The sequence below is a fragment of the Eumetopias jubatus genome, unplaced genomic scaffold, assembly GCF_037043125.1.
Source record: "Eumetopias jubatus isolate StellerSeaLion01/CBP00866 unplaced genomic scaffold, mEumJub1_p1.0 scaffold_2, whole genome shotgun sequence".
NCBI classification, from domain to species: domain Eukaryota; kingdom Metazoa; phylum Chordata; class Mammalia; order Carnivora; family Otariidae; genus Eumetopias; species Eumetopias jubatus.
In genome coordinates, this window is record NW_028274808.1 from 678,892 (window position 1) to 704,193 (window position 25,302).

Below are 25,302 nucleotides of genomic sequence, written 5' to 3' on the forward strand. Positions count from 1 at the left end.
CTGAGCAAACAAACTAATCCTGGAATATTTCCCAAATAAGAAAGTAAGCACAATTATTACATTCCGTATTTTAGAGAAGAGGCATTAAGGATTCCTGCCATAAGTTTATTTACAAACATATTATGTTGAAATCAAGACTTTGATCCATTTTTCAAAGAGACTGCACCTCTTAAAATGTTCCTTTTCACATCTGTTTGATGGATTAATTAAAACATCCTTATTTCTTTTTTTTATTTAAGAGATTAAATAGAAAAAAATAATCTCTCAAAGATTTTAATGCTGTTTTGATAGTTTCCATCCAATTCTTTTATGTAGAGCAAATGTACTAGCTTAAAAAAAGTGCATTCTTCAGCTTTCTCCTATACTTTTTCTGCCTATCTTTCAAAACTAAGCACTGAGTATTTTCAACCTAAGTAATGTGATTTTATATGTACACACTTTAATTGCACGTTTTAGGAATAAAATAAATCCATGATATTTTGTAACTCATAGTGTATTTATAAAATGAAAAGTTTTCTATCAAAATACACTTTTCACTGGGAAAAATAAATAAAATAGACGAATGGATCTACACAAAGTAAAAATTAACTTTGGTAGATTTCAGTGTAGGACAGTCCATAACAAGCCTATTTGCCCTTTTTCCCCCAGAGCTGCTCATCTTCCGACTTAATATTTTAAAAATATTTTAATTGAGATTATGTTGACATTTTCTCATTCCACATCATCTTCAGCTAAGCTCTGAGCACTTAAAATTCTCTAATTGTTGGAAGCTTGGTCAGAAGCATCTGGAACACGGGTGGTGGAAGAGTTTGCTGTAACACTTGGAGCAACTGCTGTGGCTGTCCACACACAGCAATTGCATTTGTCAGATGGTCTACACCTTTCTCATATTCACCCTGGGCTAGCAACTCTTCACCAAGCTGTATTTCTTCAGGGAAGAATTTCTGAACAGCTTCAGCATCTTTAAGGTCAGGTAACTTGCAAAGTCCAGCTCTCTCCTTGGCAAGCTTTTGTTTCTTTCTTCGTTCTCGAAGCCTGTTCTTGAAGTTGGGGTCACTCCGTCTCTTGCGGTCAAAGTAAATGCAGTACCCGAGGAAAAGAGCCCCGCAGACACCGGCGGCGATGGCGTTGTTCCGGCCCACCAGCTTCCCTCGACCGAGGAGCAGGACTGAGCGCCGCGGCCCGCGAGCAAGCAGTCGGCCGGGAACCCTCAGCGCGGACCACGCTGCTGCGCCCTGACGCTCGCCGCGAGGAAAACATCCTTCTTTCTTTCTTTTTTTTTAAGATTTTATTTATTTATTTGAGAGAGAGAGAATGAGAGATAGAGAGCACGAGAGGGAAGAGGGTCAGAGGGAGAAGCAGACTCCCTGCTGAGCAGGGAGCCCGATGTGGGACTCGATCCCGGGACTCCAGGATCATGACCTGAGCCAAGGGCAGTCGCTTAGCCAACTGAGCCACCCAGGCGCCCCAACATCCTTATTTCTTAAGCAGCTGATGTCTTGCTATAAAAAAAGGTGCAGCAAATCCAGATCCAAAGTACAAAGTCATCGTAAGTAGTAATCACCACTTGTTTTCCACTGAAAATGGCAAATTCTTCCCTGGCCCTCCTCATAGTGGCTCCTACGGACCACAGAGGTTGTGAACCTCCAGCTGCTCTGTCCCAACGTGGCGCCGTTGGAAGTTCTGCAAAAGGGGCAGAGCCCTAAGACCGTGGAGATGGCAGCACCCCAAGTCTCCTCTTCTCACGACCTTGTTCCTCAGCGTGTGTCAATAGCATACTGCTTTGAAAGCTGTAGCTTGGAAATACACTGTGAAATCAGAGACCAGGATGCTGCCTATTCAGGGTCTTTTGTGGTTCCATATAAACGTTAGGATTGTTTGTCCTATTTCTGTGAGAAAAGCCGTGGAATTCTGATAGGGATTGCTCTGAACCCGTAGATGTTTTAGGGTAGAATGGACATTTTCACAATATTAAGTCTTCCAAGCCTTGAGCACAGTATGTCTTTCTATTTATTTGCATCTTCTTTGGTTTCCTTCATGAATGTCGTATAGTTTTCAGTGTACAAGTGTTTACCTCCTTGGTCACTTTATTCCCATGTATTTTATTCTTTTTGATGCAATTTAAAATAGGATTGTTTCTTTATTCAACTTTCTGATGGTTCATTTTTAGTGTGTCAAAACACAACAGATTTTTGTATATTGATTTTGTATCCTGCAACATTGCTGAATTTATTAGTGCCAATGGCTTTTTGATGGAGTCTTTGGATTTTCTGTATATAATATCATGTCATCTGAAAATACTGACAGGTTTGCTTCTTCCTTTCTGGTTTAGATTCCTTTGATTTCTTTTTCTTGCCTAATTACTCTGGCTAGGACTTCCAATACTATATTGAATAAAAATGGTGAGAAAGGGCAACCTTGTCTTCTTCCTAATCTTAAAAGAAAAGCTTTTAGCTTTTCACTTTTGAGTATGATGCTAGCTGTGGGCTTGTCGTATATGGCCTTTTTTATATTGAGGTATGTTCCCTCTCTGCCTACTTTGTTGAAAGTTTTTAACATAAATGGATGTGGACTTTTGTCAAATGCTTTTTCTGCATCTATTGAGATGATTTTAGATTTTTATTCTTCATTTTGTTAATTTGGTGTGTCATATTGATTGATTTGTGGATGTTGAACCATCTTTCCATCCCTAGAATAAAACCCATTTGATCATGGCATATGATCCTTTTAATGTATTGTTTAAAACAATTTGCTAATATTTTGTTGAGGATTTTTGCATCTATGTTTATCAGGGATGCTGGCCTGTAATTTTCTTGTAATGTTCCTGTCTGGCTTTGCCATCAAGGTAATGCTGGAGTTCTAAAATAAGTTTGGAAGTGTTTCTTCTTTTTCCACCAGGACTATTGACTTAGGCAGCCTTGTTTTGTAGAAGTTCTCCAAAAGAAATGTTTCAAAATTCAAACTTGTAAATATAAATAGAATTTCTTTATGTAGCCGAAGCATGCTTTGCCTTTGTATTTATAGCCAGACATCTTTTAAGATTAAAATAATTATTTTATTATAATAGTTTTACAATTTAAAAAATCTTTTGAGATTCACCTTCAGAAAGTAAAAAAATAATAACAAAATCATTCTCTACTAGAAGAGAACTCCTTTTTTTTAAATTAACATATAATGTAATATTTGTTTCAGGGGTACAGGTCTATGATTCTTCAGTCTTACACAATTCACAGCACTCACCATAGCACATACCCTCTCCAATGTCCACCACCCAACCACCCCATCGCTCCCACCCCCCTCCCCTCCAGCAACCCTTAGTTTGTTTCCTGAGATTAAGAGTCTCTTATGGTTTGTCTCCCTCTCTGGTTTCGTCTTGTTTCATTTACCCCTCCCTTCCCCTATGATCCTCTGTCTTGTTTCTCAAATTCCTCATACCAGTGAGATCATGTGGTAATTGTCTTTCTCTGATTGACTTATTTCGCTCAGCCTAATACCCTCTAGTTCCATCCATGTCATTGCAAAGGACAAGATTTCATTCCTTTTGATGGCTGCATAATATTCCATTATATATATGGACCACATCTTCTTTATCCATTCATCTTTTGATGGACATTTGGACTCTTTCCATAGTTTGGCTATTGTGGACACTGCTGCCATAAACATTGGGGTGCATGTGCCCCTTCGGATCACTACGTTTGTATCTTTGGGGTAAACACCCAGTAGTGCAATTGCTGGGTCATAGGGTAGCTCTATTTTCAACTTTTTGAGGAACCTCCATACTGTTTTCCAGAGTGGCTGCACCAGCTTGCATTCCCACCAACAGTGTAAGAGGGTTCCCCTTTCTCCACAACCTTTCTGTCTGTCGTTTCCTGACTTGTTAATTTTAGCCATTTTGACTGGTGTGAGGTGGTATCTCATTGAGGTTTTGATTTGGATTTCCCTGATGCCGAGCGATGTTGAGCAGCTTTTTCATGTGTCTGTTGGCCATTTGGATGTCTTCGTTGCAGAAATGTCTGTTCATGTCTTCTGCCCATTTCTTGATTGGATTATTTGTTCTTTGGGTGTTGAGTTTGATAAGTTCTTTATGATTTTGGATACTAGCCCTTTATCTGATATGTCATTTGCAAATATCTTCTTCCATTCTGTTGGTTGTCTTTTGATTTTGTTGGCTGTTTCCTTTGCTGTGCAAAAGTATCTTGATGAAGTCCCAATAGTTCATTTTTGCCCTTGCTTCCCTAGCATTTGGCAATCTGTCTAGGAAGAAGTTCCTGTGGCTGAGGTCGAAGAGGTTGCTGCCTGTGTTCGCCTCAAGGATTTTGATGGATTCCTGTCTCACATTGAGATCTTTCATCCATTTGGAGTCTATTTTTGTGTGTGGTGTAAGGAAATGTGGCTGTCCAATTTTCCCAGCACCATTTGTTGAAGAGACTATCTTTTTTCCATTGGACATTCTTTCCTGCTTTGTCGAAGATGAGTTGACCATAGAGTTGAGGGTCAATTTCTGGGCTCCTTATTCTGTTTCATTGATCTGTGTGTCTGTTTTTGTGCCAATACCATACTGTCTTGATGATTAAAGCTTTGTAATAGAGCTTGAAGTCCGGAATTGTGATGCCACCAGCTTTGCTTTTCTTCTTCAATATTCATCTGGCTTTCGGAGTCTTTTCTGGTTCCATACAAATTTTAGGATTATTTGTTCCATTTCTTTGAAAAAAGTTGATGGTATTTTGATAGGGATTGCATTAAATGTGTAGATTGCTCTAGGTAGCATAGATATTTTCACAATATTTGTTTTTCCAATCCATGAGCATGGAATATTTTTCCATTTCTTTGTGACTTCCTCAAATTCTTTCATGAGTAATCTATAGTTTTCTGAGTACAGATCCTTTGCCTCTTTGGTTAGATTTATTCCCAGGTATCTTATGGTTTTGGGTGTAATTGTAAATGGGATCAACTCCTTAATTTCTCTTTCTTCTGCCTTGTTGTTGGTGTATAGAAATGCCACTGATTTCTGTGCATTGATTTTATATCCTGCCACTTTACTGAATTCCTGTATGAATTCTAGCAGTTTTGGGGTGGAGACTTTTGGGTTTTCCACATAAGGTATCATGTCATCTGCAAAGAATGAGAGTTTGATTTCTTTGCCAATTTGGATGCCTTTGATTTCTTTTTGTTGTCTGATTGCTGTGGCTAAGACTTCTAGTATTATGTTGAATAACAGTGGTGATAGTGGACATCCCAGCCATGTTCCTAAACTTAGGGAAAAGATCTCAGTTTTTCCCCATTGAGAATGATATTTGCTATAGGTTTTTCATAGATGGCTTTTATGATATTGAGGTACGTACTCTATCCCTACACTGTGAAGAATTTTAATCAAGAAAGGATGCTGTACTTTGTCAAATGCTTTTTCTGCATCTATTGAGAGTATCATATGGTTCTTGTTCTTTCTTTTATTAGTGTATTGTATCATATTGTTTGATTTGCGGATGTTGAACCAAACTTGCAGCCTAGGAATAAATCCCACTTGGTCGTGGTGAATAATCCTTTTCATGTACTGTTGGATCCTATTGGCTAGTATTTTGGTGAGAATTTTTGCATCCATGTTCATCAGGGATACTGGTCCTTTTTGATGGGGTCTTTGTCTGGTTTTGGGATCGAGGTAATGCTAGCCTCATAAAATGAGTTTGGAAGTTTTCTTTCTATTTCTATTTTTCGGAATAGTTTCAAAAGAATAGGTATTAATTCTTCTTTAAATGTTTGATAGAATTCTTCTGGGAAGCCATGGCCCTGGGCTCTTGTTTGTTGGGAGATTTTTGATTACTGCTTCAATTTCCTTACTGGTTATGGGTCTGTTCTGGTTTTCTATTTCTTCCTGGTTCAGTTTTGGTGGTTTATACATCTCTAGGAATGCATCCATTTCTTCCAGATTGTCTAATTTTTTGGCATATAGTTGCTTATAATAAGTTCTTATATTTGTTTGTGTTTCTTTGGTGTTGGCTGTGATCTCTCCTCTTTCATTCATGATTTTGTTGATTTGGGTCATTTCTCTTTTCTTTTTGATAAGTCTGGCCAGGGGTTTATCAATCTTATTAATTCTCTCAAAGAACCAGCTCTTAGTTTCATTGATCTGTTCTACTGTCCTTTTGATTTCTGCTCTGATCTTTATTATTTCTCTTCTCCTGCCGGGTTTAGGCTTTATTTGCTGTTCTTTCTCCAGCTCCTTTAGGTGTAGGGTTAGGTTGTGTGTTTGAAACCTTTCTTGTTTCTGGAGAAAGGCCTGTATTGTTATATACTTTCCTCTTAGGACTGCCTTTGCCACATCCCAAGCATTTTGAACAGTTGTGTTTTCATTTTAATTTGTTTCCATGAATTTTTTAAATTCTTCTTTAATTTCCTGGTTGTCCTATTCATTCTTTAGTAGGATGCTCTTTAGCCTCCATGTATTTGAGTTCTTTCTGACTTTCCTCTTGTGATTGAGTTCTAGTTTCAAAGCATGTGGTCCAAAAATATGCAGGGAATGATCCCAATCTTTTGGTACTGGTTGAGACCTGATTTATGACCCAGGATGTGATCTCTTCTGGAGAATGTTCCACGTGCACTAGAGAAGAATGTGTATTCTGTTGTTTTGGGATGGAATGTTCTGAATATACCTGTGAAGTCCATCTGGTCCAGGGTATCATTTAAAGCCTTTATCTCCTTGTTGATCTTTTGCTTAGATCATCTGTCCATTTCAGTGAGGGGGTTGTTAAAGTCCCCCACTATTATTGTATTGTTGTCAATGTGTTTCTTTACTTTTGTTATTAATTGGCTTATATAATTGGCTGCTCCCATGTTAGGGGCATAGATATTTACAATTGTTATATATTCTTGTTGGATAGACCCTTTAAGTAGGATATAGTGTCCTTCGTCATCTCTTATTATAGTCTTTGGTTTAAAATCTAATTTGTCTGATATAAGGATTGCCACCCCAGCTTTCTTTTGGTGTCCATTAGCATGGGAAATTGTTTTCCACCCCCTCAGTTTAAATCTGTAGGGGTCTTTGGGTCAAAAATGAGTCTCTTGCAGACAGCATATCGATGGGTCTTATTTTTTTTAACCAATCTGATACCCTGTGTCTTTTGATTGGGGTGTTTAGCCCATTTACATTCAAGGTAAGTATTGAAATATATGAATTTAGTACCATTGTATTGCCTGTAAGTTGACTGTTACTGTATATTGTCTGTGTTCCTTTCTGGTCTATGTTACTTTTAGGCTCTCTCTTTGCTTAGAGGACCCCTTTCAATATTTCTTGGAGGGCTAGTTTCGTGTTCGCAAATTCTTTTAGTTTTGGTTTGTCCTGGAAGCTTTTTATCTCTCCTTCTATTTTCAATGATAGCTTAGCTGGATATAGTATTCTTGGCTGCATATTTTTCTCATTTAGTGCACTGAATATATCATGCTTGTCCTTTCTGGCCTGCCAGGTCTGTGTGGATTCGTCTGTTGCCAGTCTGTTTCTACCATAGTAGGTTACAGACCTCTTGTTCTGAGCTGCTTTCAGGACTTTCTCTTTGTCTCTGAGACTTGTACATTTTACTATTAGATGTTTAGGTGTTGACCTATTTTTATTGATTTTGAGGGGGGGTTCTCTTTGCCTCCTGGATTTTGATGCCTGTTTCCTTCCCCAAATTAGGGAAGTTCTTCACTATAATTTACTCCAATATACCTTCTGCCACTCTTTCTCTTCTTCTTCTGGGGTCCCAATTTTTTCTAATATTGTTTCGTCTTATGGCATCACTTATCTCTCAAATTCTGCCCTCGTGATCCAGTAGTTGTTTATCTCTCTTTTTCTCAGCTTCTGTATTCTCCATCATTTGGTCTTCTATATCACTAATTCTCTCTCTGCCTCATTTATCCTAGCAGTTAGAGCCTCCATTTTTTATTGCACCTCATTAATATCCTTTTTGATTTTGACTTGGTTAAATTTTAGTTCTTTTATTTATCCAGAAAGAGATTCTCTAGTATCTTCTATGCTTTTTTCAAGCCCAGCTAATATCTTTATAATCGTCATTCTGAACTCTAGTTCCAACATCTTACTAATGTCCGTATTGATTAGGTCCCTGGCAGTTGGTGCTGCCTCGTGTTCTTTTTTTTCTGAGGTGAGTTTTTCCTTCTTGTCATTTTGTCCAGAGAAGAATAGATGAATGAGAGAACAAAATGCTAAAAAGGTAACAACGACCCCAGAAAAATATACACTAAACAAATCAGAAGAGACCCAAACACAGGGGGGACAAGAAAAAAAAAAAAGAATATGATCAGATCTGGTGAATAGAACAGAGCCACAGACTAGATTTGGGGTATACTTTGGTCTGTTAGAAGAGACTGCCTCCCAAAATTTTAATGAAAGAAAAACTTATGTATATACAAAACTAAGGGTAAATATGATGAAGGAATTGGATATGACTGTAAAGATGAAAATTAAAAAAGATTTTAAAAAAAGAATTGATAAGATAAGAAGTTAGTTGACAAAAGAAAGAAAAAAATTAAGAAAAAAAAAGAGAATGTGATCAGGTGGGAGACTATAACAAAGCCATACACTAGACTTAGGGTATATTTTGGTCTGTTAGAAGAAACTGTATCCCAAAATTTTAAAGAAAGAAAAGCATATATATATTTACAAAAAATAAGGTTAAATACAATGAAGGGACAGAATATGACTGTAAAAATACAAATTAAAAAAGATTTTTAAAAAGGAATTGATAAGATGTTGGTTGAAAAAGGAAAGAAGAAAAATAAAAAAAAGAAATAGAAAAAGAAAAAATAAAGTTTTTTCTTTAAATTTTTTATTGTTATGTTAATCACCATACATTACATCATTAGTTTTTGATGTAGTGTTCCATGATTCATTGTTTGTGCATAATACCCAGTGCTCCACGCAGAACGTGCCCTCTTTAATATCCATCACCATGCTAACCCATCCCCCCACCCCCCTCCCCTCTAGAACCCCCAGTTGTCCTTCAGAGTCCATCATCTCTCATGGTTCATCTCCCCCTCCAATTTTCCCTCCTCCATTCTTCCCCTCCTGCTATCTTCTTTTTTTTTCTTAACATATATTGCATAAAAATAAAGAAAATTTTAAAAATTAACTTTGAAAGACTGAAGAATCATGGGAAAAAAACCATGAATTGTATGTACAGTATTCCCCTAGTGCTGAGGTTCTGCTGTTCTCATTGATCTGTAAACTTGTTTTTGGCTGGCTGTTCTTGCTGATCTTCTGGGGGAGGGGCCTGTTGCCATGGTTCCTAAACGTCTTTGCCGGGAGGCGGAATTGCCCTGCCCATGTCGGTCCGGGCTAAGCAATCTGCTCGGGTTTGCTCTTGGAAGCTTTTGTTCCCTGCAAGCTTTCCATACAGCTTTGGAGGACGAGAGTGAAAATGGCGACCTCCCAGTCTCTGCACCGTGGAGCCGAGAACTCAGGGCCCCACTCCTCAGTGCGCCCCCAGAGAAAAGCAGTCACTCCCGTCTCCCCGGTCTCTGGTCGCACTCTGTGCTCACCTGGCCTGTGACTGAGCATTTCTATCTCTGGCACATGACCCCATGTGGAGTCTCCAAACCCAGCAGATCCCTGCGGTGAGCTCCCGCGCCACTCCTCCCGGGGGAGGAAGGGGAGTCTCCCTGGCTCTGCCGCTTGTTGGGTCCTTGCTGGAGGAGTAGTGGCCCGACTGCCAAGGATCATGTTTATGGCAACCCTGAGCTGAGAGCCTGCGCCTCAGTTCCGTCTCTGCAGCTGGCTTCCCTGCTCCGATACCTGGGAGCTCTGCAGCACTCAGTCACCCCCGGTCTTCCTGTGACCCCGAGGGTCCTGGGACCACACTGTCCCACGAGGGTTCCACCCCCCGCTTAGCCACTGGAGCGACGTCTCTCAGCTGAGCCGACTTCTAAAAGTTCCGATTTTGTGCTCTGCAGCTCTATCACTTGCCAGAAGCAGCCGACGGAGGCCCCCTCCCCCGCCGTCTATCCTCCTGAATATCACCTTGGATTCACTTCTCTGCACGTCCTACCTTCCAGAAAGTGGTCACTTTTCTGTTCATAGAATTGCTGCTATTCTTTTCTTCGATCTCCTGTTGAGTTTGTACGTGTTCAAAGTGGTTTGATACCTATCTATCTGGATTCCTGGGACCAGGCGAAATTTAGGTTGCCTAGTCCTCCACCAAACTGCCAACAGTTGAAGAACTCCTTTTAACTCCTGTATTTATCAATCGTGTTTGAGAATCCAGTGCATTTTGAAAGAAACATAGACTAACAAGCTGGAACACAGAACAGATTTCTGGGCATGTTCTTCAGGGCATATGACAATGCAACTCACCAATTTCTCATGAAATGCCAAAATTTTAAACGTGAAAACTTATAACCCCGACTGAACATCTAAGGTGATGCCCACATATAAAATCCTGTCTGAAAAAGTCAGCTTTGTATCTGTCAATAACATTCAGAGGAATTAAAACAAGGGCCCAATCCCAGGACTACCACTGGCTAGTCACATAAACTTGAAGGTCACTTGGACCTTGATCTTAAAAGGGGAAGAGGAATGAGATGCTACCCAAAATTTCTAATACAGTTGGGTGAGCTCTTCATTTCCTTCCGGCCCTAGAATGGAAGATTCCAACTTAATGTTCCTCTTCTATGTCTTTGAGCTGGTAGATAGCTTTCATTGTTGCAGATTTAGAAGATAAAGTCAGCGCTATGTAGTTCTTGCCAAAAAGGTTAATTTAGTGCAGAGTTTATACATAAGGATTTTTGTGAAATACTGATTCATGGGCTCTTAATAAGTATTAAGGCAAAATCTTGTACAGTCCATTGAGTTTGGATAAGCTAGTGTTAAATTTCTGGAAACATCAACTATGCTCGTGTGCACTGTGACACCTGTGAATATAATCATGGACATCACCTGGTGTCCCTGACCAAGAAGGCCTTTTTCCCCCAAAGTGTTTCATGGGGCTGGTGTTCTGCAGAAATGCCATAGCAGTAAACATTTTCTCAGTATAGCTTCCTAAGAACAAAATCATTTCAAATTTATTAGAGTTGTTCTCATTAATTTACCAGACTCCTACACCCTAATCTTTCATGAAATAATTCCAGTTAGTATTATTACTAGAGGAATAGGAGGCAAGGTCAAGAGGTAGTTCCAGAAAAAAACCACTGGGTAGCATTCAGGAAATACAGATCACAGTCCCAGCTACATTAGATTCTGGCCATGAGAAACTTAAAATATTTTAAGACAATCAAAACAATGTTTTAATAATTTATTAATTTAAAAATTCAGTAGTAATTTGAATATAATTTTGGTAAAAGAGCTGTGAGTGTTGTGTTCCCAGCATCTCCATGGTTCTTGAACTAGGACGTGTCACATTCGATCTGTATGATGGTTTCAATTTCAATACATGTTCTATGGTAACTATTACTCGTTTTATCTCGTTCCTACCATTGCATTGAGTGGAATACTTTAACTCATCTGTATGGCACAATATGAAAATGAAGCATTCATTCTGAACATTTCCAGCAATCATGGTGCCAGATTTCTATCATGAAACTTTCAGTACTGCTTTGAAGGATTCAGCGGTGTCCAAATGTCTTTATGTTATATTGTCTGTGAAATTGTGCATTTCATGATATGTTCGTGCTGGGAGTGCTGAGAGAGGGAATTCCAGCTTGAACAGGAAGTGTGCTCTCTGAGAATTTAAGACGCTTCTGGGTTTGTCCAAAGTCTTTTTGGCATAAGGAACCACAACCTCCAACCAAGGCTTGGAGGGATGAAATCATCTTTAGGGAGGGGAACTGAGAGGGCCTGCCTTCTCCCTGTTCAATCGCAACAGGGAACAGGATAACTGGGTGTTCTGGGTGCCTGGAGGATGCGACCCTCTGGCGTCCATCCACCCAGGGTAGGACAGCACCACACAAGGGACCAAAGATGCCAACCTTAAGGACAGGACAGAGCCAAGCTGAAGAAGACCACCTTGGCAGCTTCAGGCATATGGAGAGATGATGACCCTGGAGGAGGTGTGCTTGCTGCACCACAGGCCCCCTTGTGTGACATCATCCTTGGGATAAATGTCATTGTGAGAGGCTAAAGAAGGAGAGAAGGACATGGTAGCTGCATCTGGGGGCCTGAGGTGTCCCTGTGCTGTCCCCTTGCTGTAACTGGGTGGAGGAGGCTTAGGGAGCATCCCCTTGCAGCTGACGGCTCTAGGTGCACAGATGGTCCTCATCGCCACCCACCTGTTCCCACTTGGGAGGCCCTCTGCCCTTTCCACCCCAAACCTTGCAACCTGGAGGGGCATGTGGGAAGCTGGGCTAAGTTGTGACCTTCACTGAGAAAGGGAAGTGCACGTAGTCTTTTAGTGGGGCGGTGTCAGCTTAGCATGAGTAGCTGTTTTATGATCTACAGGAAACAGAAGAGGAATGATGGGCTGGTGGGAGAGTGGGAGGAACCACTAAGTTCTGTGAGCAAGGAAATACCTTCAGGAAAATTTTCCATGTTGTTTTAGAAATGACGTACCACTAGAGGGGTTTCATTAACAGACATCTAAGTACATATGGGACTTGATATACCTAAAACATCACTTCAGATCACTGGGAAGAAGTGGATTGTTCAGTAGTTTGTAGACTCTGGCTAGCCATCTGGAAACAAAGTAAGCTGAATTCCATTTCACTATTTATAGCAGAATTAATAATTCCAGGTCGATAAATGATTTATTTATTTTTTTAAAGATTTATTTATTTATTTATTTGACAGAGAGAGACACAGTGAGAGAGGGAACACAAGCAGGGGGAGTGGGAGGAGAAGCAGGCTTCCCGCTGAGCAGGGAGCCCGATGAGGGGCTCGATCCCAGGACCCTGGGATCACGACCTGAGCCGAAGGCAGACGCTTAACGACTGAGCCACCCAGGCGCCCCCGATAAATGATTTAAACAAGCAAATGAAATAGTAAAAGTACATTAAGAAAACATGACAGAATTGATTTTGTAATTGTGAAGTAGACAAATTATTTATAAACAATCCAAACAATGAAAACTATAAAGAATAATAGGACAAATTTGACCACATAAAAATTTTAAACTTCTGCATTGTTTTTTAAAATACCGTAAACAAAGCTAGAATATAATGCAAAACTGACAAAAATTGTTTTCAAGACATATGGCAGAAAAATGCCCAATTACATTAATATGCAAAGGGCTTTTTATAAATCAACAAAGAAAAGGAAAAACAAATCAAGATGGTCAATTCACTGAAAAAAATTAAATGATCCGGGGGGGCGAAGCAAGATGGCGGAGGAGTAGGAGACCTAGATTTTGTCTGGTCTCAGGAATTCAGCTGAATAGGGATCAAACCATTCTGAACACCTACGAACTCAACAGGAGATCGAAGAGGAGAGTAGCAACAACTCTCTGAACAGAGAAGCGACCACTTACTGGAAGGTAGGGCGTGCGGAGAAGTGAATCCGAGGCGATATTCGGGAGGATAGACGGCGGGGGAGGGGCCTCCGTCGGCCGCTTCTGGCAAGTGCTAGAGCCGCGGAGCACAAAATCGGACCTTTTAAAAGTTGGCTCGGCGGAGGGACGTCGCTGCAGTGGCTAAGCGGGGGGTGGAACCCTCGCGGGACAGTGTGGTCTCAGGACCCTTGGGGTCACAGAGAGACCGGGGGTGCCTGAGTGCGGCAGAGCTCCCAGGTGTCGGGGCGGGGAAGCCGGCTGCAGAGACGGAGCAGAGTCGCGGGCTCTCAGCTCGGGGTTGCCATAAACTGTGATCTGCGGCCCAGTCGGGCCACGGCTCCCCCAGCAAGGACCCAACAAGCAGCAGATCCGGGGAGACTCCCCTTCCTCCCCTGGGAGGAGCGGTGCGGGAACGCACTGCAGGGATCTGCTGGGTTTGGAGACTCCGAGCGGGGTCGGGTGCCAGAGATAGCAACTGCTCGATCACAGGCCGGGTGAGCACGGAGTGCGGCCAGAGACCGGGGACACGGGAGTGACTGCTTTTCTCTGGGGGCGCACTGAGGAGTGGGGCCCCGAGTTCTCGGCTCCTCCGGGCGGAGACTGGGAGGCCGCCATTTTCGCCCTGGTCCTCCAAAGCTGTACCTGAGAGCTTGCAGGGAACAAAAGCTCCTGAGAGCAAACTGGAGCAGCTTCCTTAGCCCGGACCGACAAGGGCGGGGCAATTCTGCCTCCGGCAAAGACATTTGGAAACCACAGCAACAGGCCCCTCCCCCAGAAGATCAACACAAACAGCCAGCAAGCCAAGACCAAGTTGATCGATCAAGGAGAATAGGAGAACTCCAGCGCTAGGGGAATACTGCACATAGATTCATGGCTTCTTTTTTTTTTTTTTTTTACCATGATTCATTATTTCATCAAAGTTAATTTTTGTTGACTTTTTTTTATTTTTCTTTTTCCCTTTTTCAACCAACATCTTATAAATCCCTTTTTTAAAAAAAAAAAACATTTTTTATTTTTTTTTCATTTTTAGAGTCATATTTTATCCCTTCATAGTAGTTACCCTTATTTTTGGCATATATATATAAGTTGTTCTCTCTTTAAAATTTTGAGGTACAGTTTCTTCTAACAGATCAAAATATACCCTAAACCACTAGTGTATGGCTTTGTTCTAGTCTCCTGCCTGATCACATTCTCTCCCTTTTTCCTTTTTTTTTTTTCCTTAAATCTTCTTTCTTTTTTCAAACAACTTATCTTACCAAGTCCTTTTATAAAATCTTTTATAATTTTCATCTTTACAGTCATCTTCCATCCCTTCATTGTATCAACCCTTATTTTGTACATATATGTCTTTCTTCCTTTAAAATTTTAGGAGGCACTTTTTTCTAACAGACCAAAATACGCCCAAAATCTAGTGTGTGGCACTGATCTATGCACTAGCCTGATCATATTTGATCATATTCTGCCTTTTTTGAATTGTTTTGTTTTTGTTTTTATCTTTTTATCTTTTTTTTTCTTTTTCTCTTTCTTTTTTCTTTCTTTCCCTTTCTTTTCCCCTGGTTTCAGGTCTTTTCTGATTTGTATACAGTATATTTGCTGGGGACGTTGTAAAACTGTTAGCCTTTTGTTCTCTCATTCATCTATTCTCCTCTGGACAAAATGACAAGACGAAAGAAATCACCTCAGCAAAAAGAACAAGAGGTAGTACCATCAGCCAGGGACCTACTCAATACGGACATTAGTACGATGTCGGACCTAGAGTTCAGAATCATGACTTTAAAGATACTAGCTGGGCTTGAAAAAAGCGTGGAAGTTATTAGAGAAACCCTTTCTGGAGAAATAAAAGAACTAAAATCTAACCAAATCGAAATCAAAAAGGCTATTGATGAGGTGCAATCAAAAATGGGGGCACTAAATGCTAGGATAAATGAGGCAGAAGAGAGAATCAGCGATATAGAAGACCAAATGATGGAAAATAAAGAGGCTGAGAAAAAGAGAGAGAAACAACTACAGGATCACGAGGGCAGAATTCGAGAGATAAGTGATACGATAAGACGAAACAACATTAGAATAATTGGGATCCCAGAAGAAGAAGAGAGAGAGAGAGGGGCAGAAGGTATATTGGAGCAAATTATAGCAGAGAACTTCCCTAATGTGAGGAAGGAAACAGGCATTAAAATCCAGGAGGCACAGAGAACCCCTCTCAAAATCAATAAAAATAGGTCAACACCCTGACATCTAATAGTAAAACTTACGAGTCTCAGAGACAAAGAGAAAATCCTGAAAGCAGCTCGGGAGAAGAGATATGTAACCTACAATGGTAGAAACATTAGATTGGCAACAGACCTATCCGCAGAGACCTGGCAGGCCAGAAAGGACTGGCAAGATATCTTCAGAGCACTAAACGAGAAAAATATGCAGCCAAGAATACTATATCCAGCTAGGCTATCATTGAAAATAGAAGGAGAGATAAAAAGCTTCCAGAACAAACAAAAACTAAAGGAATTTGCAAACACGAAACCAGCCCTCCAAGAAATATTGAGAGGGGTCCTCTAAGCAAAGAGAGAACCTAAAAGCAGCAAAGAGCAGAAACGAACACAGACAACAGACAGTTAACAGTCACCTTACAGGTAATACAATGGCACTAAATTCATACCTTTCAATAGTTACCCTGAATGTAAATGGGCTAAATGCCCCAATCAAAAGACACAGGCTATCAGATTGGATTAAAAAACAAGACCCATCCATATGCTGTCTGCAAGAGACTCATTTTACACCCAAAGACACCCCCAGATTGAAAGTGAGGGGGTGGAAAACCATTTACCATGCTAATGGACACCAAAAGAAAGCTGGGGTGGCAATCCTTATATCAGACAAACTAGATTTTAAAACAAAGACTGTAATAAGAGATGAGGAAGGACACTATATCCTACTTAAAGGGTCTATCCAACAAGAAGATCTAACAATTGTAAATATCTATGCCCCGAACATGGGAGCAGCCAATTATATAAGGCAATTAATAACAAAAGCAAAGAAACACATTGACAACAATACAATAATAGTGGGGGACTTTAACACCCCCCTGACTGAAACGCACAGATCATCTAAGCAAAAGATCAACAAGGAAATAAAGACTTTAAATGACACACTGGACCAAATGGACTTCACAGACATATTCAGAACATTCCATCCCAATGCAACGGAATACACATTCTTCTCTAGTGCCCATGGAACATTCTCCAGAATTGATCACATCCTAGGTCACAAATCAGGTCTCAATCGGTACCAAAAGATTGGGATCATTCCCTGCATATTTTCAGACCACAATGCTTTGAAACTAGAACTCAACCACAAGAGGAAAGTCGGAAAGAACTCAAATACATGGAGGCTAAAGAGCATCCTACTAAAGAATGAATGGGTCAACCAAGAAATTAAAGAAGAATTAAAAAAATTCATGGAAACCAATGAAAATGAAAACACAACTGTTCAAAATCTTTGGGATACAGCAAAGGCAGTCCTGAGAGGAAAGTATATAGCAATACAAGCCTTTCTCAAGAAACAAGAAAGGTCTCAAATACACAACCTAACCCTACACCTAAAGGAGCTGGAGAAAGAACAGCAAAGAAAGCCTAAACCCAGCAGGAGAAGAGAAATCATAAAGATCAGAGCAGAAATCAATGAACTAGAAACCAAAAGAACAGTAGAACAGATCAACGAAACTAGGAGCTGGTTCTTTGAAAGAATTAACAAGATTGATAAACCCCTGGCCAGACTGATCAAAAAGAAAAGAGAAATGACCCAAATCAACAAAATCATGAATGAAAGAGGAGAGATCACAAGCAACACCAAAGAAATACAAACAATTATAAGAACATATTATGAGCAACTCTATGCCAGCAAATTAGATAACCTGGAAGAAATGGGTGCATTCCTAGAGATGTATCAACTACCAAAATTGAACCAGGAAGAAATAGAAAACCTGAACAGACCTATAACCACTAAGGAAATTGAAACAGTCATCAAAAATCTCCCAAGAAACAAAAGCCCAGGGCCAGATGGCTTCCCAGGGGAATTCTATCAGACATTTCAAGAAGAATTAATACCTATTCTCCTGAAACTGTTCCAAAAAATAGAAATGGAAGGGAAACTTCCAAACTCATTTTATGAGGCCAGCATTACCTTGATCCCAAAACCAGACAAAGACCCCATCAAAAAAGAGAATTACAGACCAATATCCTTGATGAACATGGATGCAAAAATTCTCACCAAAATACTAGCCAATAGGATCCAACAGTACATTAAAAGGATTATTCACCACGACCAAGTGGGATTTATTCCTGGGCTGCAAGGCTGGTTCAACATCCGCAAATCAATCAACGTGATACAATACATTAACAAAAGAAAGAACAAGAATCATATGATCCTCTCAATAGATGCAGAAAAAGCATTTGACAAAGTACAACATCCTTTCTTGATCAAAACTCTTCAGAGTATAGGGATAGAGGGTACATACCTCAATATCATAAAAGCCATCTATGAAAAACCTACAGCGAATATCATTCTCAATGGGGAAAGGCTGAGAGCTTTTCCCCTAAGGTCAGGAACGCGGCAGGGATGTCCACTCTCACCACTGCTATTCAACATAGTATTAGAAGTCCTAGCCACAGCAATCAGACAACAAAAAGAAATCAAAGGCATCCAAATCGGCAAAGAGGAAGTCAAACTCTCACTCTTTGCAGATGATATGATACTGTATGTGGAAAACCCAAAAGACTCCACCCCAAAACTGCTAGAACTCATACAGGAATTCAGTAAAGTAGCAGGATATAAAATCAATGCACAGAAATCAGTGGCATTCCTATACACCAACAACAAGACAGAAGAGAGACAAATCAAGGAGTCTATCCCATTTACAATTGCACCCAAAACCATTAGATACCTAGGAATAAATCTAACCAAAGAGGCAAAGGATCTGTACTCAGAAAACTATAAAATACTCAGGAAAGAAATTGAAGAAGACACAAAGAAATGGAAAAACGTTCCATGCTCATGGATTGGGAGAATCAACATTGTGAAGATGTCAATGCTACCTAGAGCAATCTACACATTCAATGCAATCCCCATCAAAATACCATCCACTTTTTTCAAAGAAATGGAACAAATAATCCTAAAATTTGTATGGAACCAGAAGAGACCCAGAATAGCCAGAGGAATACTGAAAAAGAAAAGCAAAGCTGGCGGCATCACAATTCCGGACTTCCAGCTCTATTACAAAGCTGTCATCATCAAGACAGTATGGTACTGGCACAAAAACAGACACATAGATCAATGGAACAGAGTAGAGAGCCCAGAAATGGACCCTCAACTCTATGGTCAACTTATTTTTGACAAAGCAGGAAAGAATGTCCAATGGCAAAAAGACAGTCTCTTCAACAAATGGTGTTGGGAAAATTGGACAGCCACATGCAGAAGAATGAAACTGGACCATTTCCTTACACCACACACAAAAATAGACTCCAAATGGTTGAAAGACCTAAACGTGAGACAGGAGTCCATCAAAATCCTAAAGGAGAACACAGGTAGCAACCTTTTCGCCCTCAGCCGCAACAACTTCTTCCTAGAAACATCGCCAAAGGCACGGGAAGCCAGGGCAAAAATGAACTATTGGGATTTCATCAAGATAAAAAGCTTCTGCACAGCAAAAGAAACAGTCCACAAAACCAAAAGACAACCGACAGAATGGGAGAAAATATTTGCAAATGACATATCAGATTAAGGGGTAGTATCCAAAATCTATAAAGAACTTATGAAACTCAACACCCAAAGAACAAATAATCCAATCAAGAAATGGGCAGAAGACATGAACAGACATTTTTCCAAAGAAGACGTCCAAATGGCCAACAGGCACATGAAAAAGTGCTCAACATCGCTTGGCATCAGGGAAATCCAAATCAAAACGTCAATGAGATACCACCTCACACCCGTCAGAATGGCTAAAATTAACAAGTCAGGGAACGACAGATGTTGGCGGGGATGTGGAGAAAGGGGAACCCTCCTACACTGTTGGTGGGAATGCAAGCTGGTGCAACCCCTCTGGAAAACAGTATGGAGGTTCCTCAAACAGTTGAAATTAGAGCTACCGTTCGATCCAGCAATTGCACTACTGGGTATTTACCACAAAGATACAAATGTAGGGACCCGAAGGGGTACGTGTACCCCAATGTTTATAGCAGCAATGTCCACCATAGCCAAACTGTGGAAAGAGCCAAGATGCCCACCGACAGATGAATGGATAAAGAAGAAGTGGTATATATACACAATGGAATATTATGCAGCCATCAAAAGGAATGAGATCTTGCCATTTGCAACGACGTGGATGGAACTGGAGGGTGTTATGCTGAGTGAAATAAGTCAATCAGAGAAAGACATGTATCACATGACCTCACTGATATGAGGAATTCTTAATCTCAGGAAAGAAACTGAGTGTTACTGGAGTGGTTGGGGGTGGGAGGGATGGGGTGGCTGGGTGATAGACATTGGGGAGGGTATGTGCTATGGTGAGCGCTGTGAATTGTGCAAGACTGTTGAATCACAGATCTGTACCTCTGAAACAAATAATGCAACATATTTTAAGAAAAAAGAAAAAGAAGAAGATAACAGGAGAGGAAGAAAAGGGGAGTATGTCAGAGGGGGAGACGAACCATGAGAGATGATGGACTCTGAAAAACAAACTGAGGGTTCTAGAGGGGAGGGGGGTAGGGGGATGGGTTAGCCTGGTGATGGGTATTGAGGAGGGCACGTTCTGCATGGAGCACTGGGTGTTATGAACAAACAATGAATCATGGAACACTGCACCAAAAACTAATGATGTAATATATGGTGATTAACATAACAATAAAAAATTAAAAAAAAATTAAATGATCAGTGAGCATATGAAAAGATAAAATTTAAATGGTAATAAAATTGGAATGAAATAAAAAATTAGACTTTCAATAAAATGTACAATTGAAGTCAGAAAAATAACCCCTTTCAATATTCATGAATCAATCAGTGTGATCCAGCACATTAATAAAAGCAAAGACAAGAACCATATGATCCTCTCAATAGATACAGAAAAAGCATTTGGCAAAATACAGCATCAATTTTTTTTAAAAGATTGTTATTTATTTATTTGTCAGAGGGAGAGAGAGAAAGAACACAAGCAGGGGAAATGGTGGGCAGAGGGAGAAGCAGATTCCCGCGGAGCAGGGAGTGTGATGCGGGGCTCGATCCCAGGACCTCGAAGGCAGACGCTTCACTGACTGAGCCACTCGGGCGCCCCTGACATCCATTGTTGATAAGCTCTGCTGGAGTGGACACCATCCACAGAGGTGCGATCCGTCAGTAGACATCGTAGTTGTTGGTGGTGAGGGTTTTCTTTTAAATTGTTCGTGTAGCCAAATTTCAAAGTCTAAATAAAAATGAATGTCTTTTTTTTAAGATTTTACTTATTTATTTGACAGAGAGAGAGACAGCGAGAGAGGGAACACAAGCAGGGGGAGTGAGAGAGGGAGAAGCAGGCTTCCCGCTGAGGAGGGAGCCCGATGCGGGGCTCGATCCCAGGACCCTGGGATCATGACCTGAGCCAAAGGCAGACGCCCAACGACTGAGCCCCCAGGTGCCCCATGAATGTCTTTCATAGATAAGAAATCTCCACATATCCACCAGCAGAATACACACCTGGGCGGTTTACAGACGCGGGGATTCCTGACCCTGTGTAGGCTCTCCCTGCTAAAACGCTGTCTACCTGGTAAAGACATAAAGTCCCAAATTAAAATAGCAATCGTGAGTTGCAATAAACAGGCAATAAATGTTTTCCTTAAAAAGCATTTTCTGATATACACAGCTGCTTTCAGTTAGGATGATTAAGCTTCATTTCATTTTAATCGAAGTCAATTGACCATATCTTGGAAATTCAGAAAGTGGTAACCTTTATGCTTATAACCAAAACGTATATGCATTCATGAGGTTTGTGTGTGAGGCACTGCACACCCCAAATAGCCATAGACCTTGCTCGCTTGGGAAGAAGTCACTGATGACATCACTCAGGTCTGAATTGTTGGGTGTGGAGGAACAGGCTCCAGGCGAAGGAGCCGACCCAAGACATGGCACTGGGGACTTACCCTGAGAAGGTTGCTGTTGGTAACTCAGCACCAGAGCTCCACGGAGGAACGTGTCATTGTCCCTGGCCACCTCAGGCAATGATGAGGGGGTCGCAAAGCCGAAGGGGAATGAGTGTCAAGGCGAGACCCCTACTAATAAATCCTGAGTCGTGGTGGGAAGGGAAGCCTGGCCCAGCCTGTGGGGAGCGTGCCCTGGTGGGCAAAGAATTCACCTCTGGCTGGACGTGAATGAATCTGGGCTGTGTTCAGGGACACAGTTCCTCATTGGCAGGAAGAGACACTGGCCACTTTTCTATATTCACCTGCCAACCTAATCCACAGAAGAATGTCCTCACAGTCCTATGTGAGGCTGTGGAAGGAGCTGTCCCTGGGAAGGCTGACGCGGAGGCGTCCTCAGGAAGAAAGCAGAGCTTCCAAGCTTTGACCAAAAGGCTGTTCTTAGCCTGCCGTGGAGAGAACAGAGCAGGCAGTCCAGATGGAGAGCGAGTCACAAACCCAGGACGGCAGAGCTGACGTCCACGGCAATCTGTTCATCTGGGCATCTGCAGGCAGCAGACACAACATGACCCACGGCCACGAGCCACAGCCATGAGCCACGGCCACAAGAACGGGGGACAGTGGCAACCACTTTCCAGCCAGGCTCGCCAGGAGCCAAGGAGAAAGGGTCCTGCCCCAGCCCCCATTCCTGCCGCCTGAGCTCAGTGACGTGAATCACACTGAGGTGATCCTGCTCAACAGAGCGTATTTGGCGGGTGTACTCTCTGCTGCAGCAAATAGAAAAAAATGGTTTAAACACCCCTAACATTCACAAATGGTCCTCCGAAGTTACACCGTACAATCCAGAGTCCACAGTACCATAGGAGACGAATAACAGAACGGATCCTTAGTTCACAACTGGGTCATGCCACGTTACAGGTCCAGAGCTGGGATGAGAATCGTGAAGGGTTCTGTCAGCCCATTGTGCGCCCTGTGCATCTTACCGCACACGGGGTCCTGGCAGCCCCGTTAGCAGCCGATGGCGCAGAGGAGAAATCAGAGCCGAAGCCAGGAAGGACTTTAAGGTCAATTGCTGGAAGCTCAGTCCTTCTGACCGTGAGTACTCAGAGGTCAGCTGCCATCCAGAGAAGAACGCTGGTCCAATGCAAAGTGAACTTACCTAGCAGGAAACCTATTTTCTCCAGAATATTCATTGTTCTAAGAAACTCTTGTTACTCAAAGTTGCGACACCTGCTGGGGAAAGGTCATATAGTCAGTGCTAAGGGAAGAACACTTCCCCCGTCCTCTCTTGCTTTGGAATGTGTCTGCTCCCTCACAGCAACGCACTTGTGGAAGGAGCGATGGGCCAGGAGTCGGAAGACGCTGGTGCAAGGCCACGTCCCCTCATTTTCAAATGCAGTGCTCTTGGGTGAGTCGCCGCCCTCTCCGCTTCCTGGGAGGAACAAGAACCTGTCGTGTCCACCACTGGGGGCAAGCTGCAGGATCATTTGGTGAGCTGGAATCTGAAAGAACTCTGGAGAGGATGGAGTGATCTGCGGGGGAAAAGTTGCTATCGGCCTCAGCAGCCTAACTTCAGACACCGAGGAGCATTCTGTGTAAGCAGAGGTTCTTTACTGAAACATTCCAATTTCAAATGTTTAAAAGACTCCTAAACCAGGCATGTGGAAGATAAATTTGCCTGTATTCCTGTCTTGTTATGAATGTCCTCTCCTGGCTGAAAACCCACATGTGGACGGCGAGAGACGAAGACATGGATAGAGACTTCTGAGTTGTCTCCTCAGCGGCCTCGGCAGCAACCCCAGAGCCTCCTCTCTGCCGAATGGTTCCTGGTGTCCGCTGGTTTGAGGCCACTCTCCCCATACCCAGGAGCAGCCCGTGGTGTGTTCTCCCAGTCACTGCCACATGGCAATGGGGGGTGCCGGCACTGAGGGGGGATGGGGAGTTGGGATTAGTGGGCACAGAGTTCCAGGTTTTCAAGGTGAAAAAACTCTAGAGGTGGATGGTGTGATGGTTGCACAGCAGTGTGAATGTGCTCAACACCAGTGGATCGCACACTTGGACGTGGTTAAGATGGTAAATCTTATGTGTGTTTTACCACAGAAATGTTTGAAGGCTTCATATGCTTTTTTAATTTAAAAAATGAAATGTCCTTCAATAACACATGCTTTGCAGTCAGAAGTAGGCATCTGCTGAAATCTTGTAAATAGTCAGCCAGTAGAGAAATAGGGTTAAACACACAACAGATGACCATAAGCATTTTGCTGGGCTCTGTTAAAATACAAAATGAAATTTCATTCATAAAATATTTCACATATGTGCTAAGTTCCAAGCACTGAAGAAGTAAAATGAATAAGATAAGTTCTTGTCCTTGAGGGTCTTGCCAGCGAGCCCAGGAGGACGATATGTAAGCATCCCGACGTCAGACAGGGTTCGAATCCGCGCACAGAAGGAGCTCTGAACGCTGTAGAAGACTAAAGGAACGGAGCCCACAAAATGCAACTGAAGCTATTTTTACACACACCGAATGGATGATTCTGCAATCAGATGGACTGTGTTTGGGACCTGGCTTCGACGTCGGGTGGGGTAATTTCTCCTCTCTGGGTGGCAGTGACCGGGTCTGTAGGGTGGGGCTGGGGTGTAAGAAGGCACAGGACTCTGGGTGGCTGACGCACCTCCAGCAGCCGCATCCCTGACCCTCAGACCATAATGCTGCCCACACAGAGGTCAGCACTGCTCCTGCTGTTCCCGGGGGCAGGCCCTCCCCTGGGAGGTGACAGGGGCACAGATGGAACCTGGGACCTCCTTTAAACAGCGCCACTGCGGGATTCTGCCTCCAAGCCCTCACAGCCACGGGTTTCATCTGCAACTCACCCACTGCTGAGCCTCTGCTGTCCTGGGCGGAGCTGAGACCCCCGGCCATTCAACCCACTCCTCAGTAATTATGCTGTGTAGCCAGATTTGGAAAATAGTGCCCTGCGCGTTTCTGAGGTGCACACCACAACAGAGAGAATCTTTGGTTTTTTTCCAAAGTTGCAATTTTCACAATTGCTTTTCTGAAAGATTTGGTCAGAATGTCACCTTCTGGGATGCCTTATTTGCCTGGTTTTCTGAAATCCTCCTGACTGCCGTAGTTTTTTAGTAGATCTGGTTGGACTTACACCTATGGTGTTTTTAAATAGCCGGGAAGATGTGTTCATTCTTCCATGGAAAATCGAGTAAATGTGTATCACCGGGAGGTAGTGAAGGCGGCACCGTTGGCTTCTGCGCTCCTACAAAGCTTAGAAAGTGATTTCTTAAAATGCCTTCTCTCCAGCAATCGACCACATCAGTCAGACCTGTCGATAAAGTATGTCCAGTCTAGGAAATAAAGCACCAGTCACTTTTTAGAATGCTGCTCAACACATTAAGGTCCTGCCCTCTCTCCCCATTGAGCCCCTTGCCCGCGGTGAAACGGCACCGGACCCTCGTTCCCTGTGTTTTTGGTTCAGTAGCTGCTTTCAGTAACGTTTGTGCTTCTGGTGAAACAGGTGTCGGCTTTCAGAAGAAATCCTGCCTTCGAGTCCAGCCACCTCTCCTGCAAAGCGAGTTCATCACCCGTGTAATTGTGTCCCAGGAAAAAATCCACATGGAACACAAGTCACGGTTCAAGTGAGGAAAGTCGGCAAATTAATGAAGAGAGTCAG

At 42.2% G+C, this 25,302-nt stretch overlaps 2 pseudogenes; both read right to left on the reverse strand.

The window, feature by feature from the left end:
* Positions 1–562: 562 nt before the first annotated feature.
* On the reverse strand, positions 563–1,474 carry LOC114206098 (mitochondrial import receptor subunit TOM20 homolog pseudogene; annotated as a pseudogene).
* A 2-nt stretch (positions 1,475–1,476) lies between these two features.
* Positions 1,477–25,302, reverse strand: part of LOC114206099 (cytochrome c oxidase subunit 7C, mitochondrial pseudogene) — a 45,271-nt pseudogene continuing 21,445 nt past the window's right edge.